This window comes from Brassica napus, unplaced genomic scaffold (genome assembly GCF_020379485.1).
Source record: "Brassica napus cultivar Da-Ae unplaced genomic scaffold, Da-Ae ScsIHWf_261;HRSCAF=433, whole genome shotgun sequence".
Taxonomy (NCBI): domain Eukaryota; kingdom Viridiplantae; phylum Streptophyta; class Magnoliopsida; order Brassicales; family Brassicaceae; genus Brassica; species Brassica napus.
In genome coordinates, this window is record NW_026015920.1 from 90001 (window position 1) to 95000 (window position 5000).

The following is a 5000-nucleotide window of genomic DNA, read 5'->3' on the forward strand; positions in this document are numbered from 1 at the left end:
TGTGTGGTCAGCATGCTGATATGAGTTCAGTACACGGATCAGTCCACGGGAAGGACCAGCGTGCTGATATGTGTACAGACATGGTGCATCAGTTGTCTAAAATCAGTACACAGACAGTCCACGGGAAGGGCCAGCATGCTGATATGTGTGGTCAGCATGCTGATATGAGTTCAGTACACGGATCAGTCCACGGGAAGGACCAGCGTGCTGATATGTGTACTGACATGGTGCATCAGTTGTCCAAAATCAGTACACGGACAGTCCACGGGAAGGGCCAGCATGCTGATATGTGTGGTCAGCATGCTTATATGAGTTCAGTACACGGATCAGTCCACGGGAAGGACCAGCGTGCTGATATGTGTACAGACATGGTGCATCAGTTGTCTAAAATCAGTACACGGACAGTCCACGGGAAGGGCCAGCATGCTGATATGTGTGGTCAGCATGCTGATATGAGTTCAGTACACGGATCAGTCCACGGGAAGGACCAGCGTGCTGATATGTGTACTGACATGGTGCATCAGTTGTCCAAAATCAGTACACGGACAGTCCACGGGAAGGGCCTGCATGCTGATATGTGTGGTCAGCATGCTGATATGAGTTCAGTACACGGATCAGTCCACGGGAAGGACCAGCGTGCTGATATGTGTACTGACATGGTGCATCAGTTGTCTAAAATCAGTACACGGACAGTCCACGGGAAGGGCCAGCATGCTGATATGTGTGGTCAGCATGCTGATATGAGTTCAGTACACGGATCAGTCCACGGGAAGGACCAGCGTGCTGATATGTGTACTGACATGGTGCATCAGTTGTCCAAAATCAGTACACGGACAGTCCACGGGAAGGGCCTGCATGCTGATATGTGTGGTCAGCATGCTGATATGAGTTCAGTACACGGATCAGTCCACGGGAAGGACCAGCGTGCTGATATGTGTACTGACATGGTGCATCAGTTGTCCAAAATCAGTACACGGACAGTCCACGGGAAGGGCCAGCATGCTGATATGTGTGGTCAGCATGCTGATATGAGTTCAGTACACGGATCAGTCCACGGGAAGGACAAGCGTGCTGATATGTGTACAGACATGGTGCATCAGTTGTCTAAAATCAGTACACAGACAGTCCACGGGAAGGGCCAGCATGCTGATATGTGTGGTCAGCATGCTGATATGAGTTCAGTACACGGATCAGTCCACGGGAAGGACCAGCGTGCTGATATGTGTACTGACATGGTGCATCAGTTGTCCAAAATCAGTACACGGACAGTCCACGGGAAGGGCCAGCATGCTGATATGTGTGGTCAGCATGCTGATATGAGTTCAGTACACGGATCAGTCCACGGGAAGGACCAGCGTGCTGATATGTGTACAGACATGGTGCATCAGTTGTCTAAAATCAGTACACGGACAGTCCACGGGAAGGGCCAGCATGCTGATATGTGTGGTCAGCATGCTGATATGAGTTCAGTACACGGATCAGTCCACGGGAAGGACCAGCGTGCTGATATGTGTACTGACATGGTGCATCAGTTGTCCAAAATCAGTACACGGACAGTCCACGGAAGGGCCTGCATGCTGATATGTGTGGTCAGCATGCTGATATGAGTTCAGTACACGGATCAGTCCACGGGAAGGGCCAGCATGCTGATATGTGTACTGACATGGTGCATCAGTTGTCCAAAATCAGTACACGGACAGTCCACGGGAAGGGCCAGCATGCTGATATGTGTGGTCAGCATGCTGATATGAGTTCAGTACACGGATCAGTCCACGGGAAGGACCAGCGTGCTGATATGTGTACTGACATGGTGCATCAGTTGTCCAAAATCAGTACACGGACAGTCCACGGGAAGGGCCAGCATGCTGATATGTGTGGTCAGCATGCTGATATGAGTTCAGTACACGGATCAGTCCACGGAAGGACCAGCGTGCTGATATGTGTACTGACATGGTGCATCAGTTGTCCAAAATCAGTACACGGACAGTCCACGGGAAGGGCCAGCATGCTGATATGAGTTCAGTACACGGATCAGTCCACGGGAAGGACCAGCGTGCTGATATGTGTACTGACATGGTGCATCAGTTGTCCAAAATCAGTACACGGACAGTCCACGGGAAGGGCCAGCATGCTGATATGTGTGGTCAGCATGCTGATATGAGTTCAGTACACGGATCAGTCCACGGGAAGGACCAGCGTGCTGATATGTGTACTGACATGGTGCATCAGTTGTCTAAAATCAGTACACGGACAGTCCACGGGAAGGGCCAGCATGCTGATATGTGTGGTCAGCATGCTGATATGAGTTCAGTACACGGATCAGTCCACGGGAAGGACCAGCGTGCTGATATGTGTACTGACATGGTGCATCAGTTGTCCAAAATCAGTACACGGACAGTCCACGGGAAGGGCCTGCATGCTGATATGTGTGGTCAGCATGCTGATATGAGTTCAGTACACGGATCAGTCCACGGGAAGGACCAGCGTGCTGATATGTGTACTGACATGGTGCATCAGTTGTCCAAAATCAGTACACGGACAGTCCACGGGAAGGGCCAGCATGCTGATATGTGTGGTCAGCATGCTGATATGAGTTCAGTACACGGATCAGTCCACGGGAAGGACCAGCGTGCTGATATGTGTACAGACATGGTGCATCAGTTGTCTAAAATCAGTACACAGACAGTCCACGGGAAGGGCCAGCATGCTGATATGTGTGGTCAGCATGCTGATATGAGTTCAGTACACGGATCAGTCCACGGGAAGGACCAGCGTGCTGATATGTGTACTGACATGGTGCATCAGTTGTCCAAAATCAGTACACGGACAGTCCACGGGAAGGGCCAGCATGCTGATATGTGTGGTCAGCATGCTGATATGAGTTCAGTACACGGATCAGTCCACGGGAAGGACCAGCGTGCTGATATGTGTACAGACATGGTGCATCAGTTGTCTAAAATCAGTACACGGACAGTCCACGGGAAGGGCCAGCATGCTGATATGTGTGGTCAGCATGCTGATATGAGTTCAGTACACGGATCAGTCCACGGGAAGGACCAGCGTGCTGATATGTGTACTGACATGGTGCATCAGTTGTCCAAAATCAGTACACGGACAGTCCACGGGAAGGGCCTGCATGCTGATATGTGTGGTCAGCATGCTGATATGAGTTCAGTACACGGATCAGTCCACGGAAGGGCCAGCATGCTGATATGTGTACTGACATGGTGCATCAGTTGTCCAAAATCAGTACACGGACAGTCCACGGGAAGGGCCAGCATGCTGATATGTGTGGTCAGCATGCTGATATGAGTTCAGTACACGGATCAGTCCACGGGAAGGACCAGGGTGCTGATATGTGTACTGACATGGTGCATCAGTTGTCCAAAATCAGTACACGGACAGTCCACGGGAAGGGCCAGCATGCTGATATGTGTGGTCAGCATGCTGATATGAGTTCAGTACACGGATCAGTCCACGGGAAGGACCAGCGTGCTGATATGTGTACTGACATGGTGCATCAGTTGTCCAAAATCAGTACACGGACAGTCCACGGGAAGGGCCAGCATGCTGATATGTGTGGTCAGCATGCTGATATGAGTTCAGTACACGGATCAGTCCACGGGAAGGACCAGCGTGCTGATATGTGTACTGACATGGTGCATCAGTTGTCTAAAATCAGTACACGGACAGTCCACGGGAAGGGCCAGCATGCTGATATGTGTGGTCAGCATGCTGATATGAGTTCAGTACACGGATCAGTCCACGGGAAGGACCAGCGTGCTGATATGTGTACTGACATGGTGCATCAGTTGTCCAAAATCAGTACACGGACAGTCCACGGGAAGGGCCTGCATGCTGATATGTGTGGTCAGCATGCTGATATGAGTTCAGTACACGGATCAGTCCACGGGAAGGACCAGCGTGCTGATATGTGTACTGACATGGTGCATCAGTTGTCCAAAATCAGTACACGGACAGTCCACGGGAAGGGCCAGCATGCTGATATGTGTGGTCAGCATGCTGATATGAGTTCAGTACACGGATCAGTCCACGGGAAGGACCAGCGTGCTGATATGTGTACAGACATGGTGCATCAGTTGTCTAAAATCAGTACACAGACAGTCCACGGGAAGGGCCAGCATGCTGATATGTGTGGTCAGCATGCTGATATGAGTTCAGTACACGGATCAGTCCACGGGAAGGACCAGCGTGCTGATATGTGTACTGACATGGTGCATCAGTTGTCCAAAATCAGTACACGGACAGTCCACGGGAAGGGCCAGCATGCTGATATGTGTGGTCAGCATGCTGATATGAGTTCAGTACACGGATCAGTCCACGGGAAGGACCAGCGTGCTGATATGTGTACAGACATGGTGCATCAGTTGTCTAAAATCAGTACACGGACAGTCCACGGGAAGGGCCAGCATGCTGATATGTGTGGTCAGCATGCTGATATGAGTTCAGTACACGGATCAGTCCACGGGAAGGACCAGCGTGCTGATATGTGTACTGACATGGTGCATCAGTTGTCCAAAATCAGTACACGGACAGTCCACGGGAAGGGCCAGCATGCTGATATGTGTGGTCAGCATGCTGATATGAGTTCAGTACACGGATCAGTCCACGGACAGTCTGTGTGTACTGAACAGACAGCCCACGTGGGCCAAAATCACCCGAACAGTCCACAGGAAGGGCCAGCATGCTGATATGTGTACTGACGGACGACCACGGACGTCCTGTGTGTACTGACAGACGTCCTGTGTGTACTGACGGACGTCCTGCGTGTGCTGACGGACACACGGACACACACGGACAGCCACGGACGTCCTGCGTGTGCTGACGGACGTCCTGCGTGTGCTGACGGACGTCCTGTGTGTGCTGACGGACGTCCTGTGTGCACTGACGGACACACGGACACACACGGACAGCCACGGACGTCCTGCGTGTGCTGACGGACGTCCTGCGTGTGCTGACGGACGTCCTGCGTGTGCTGA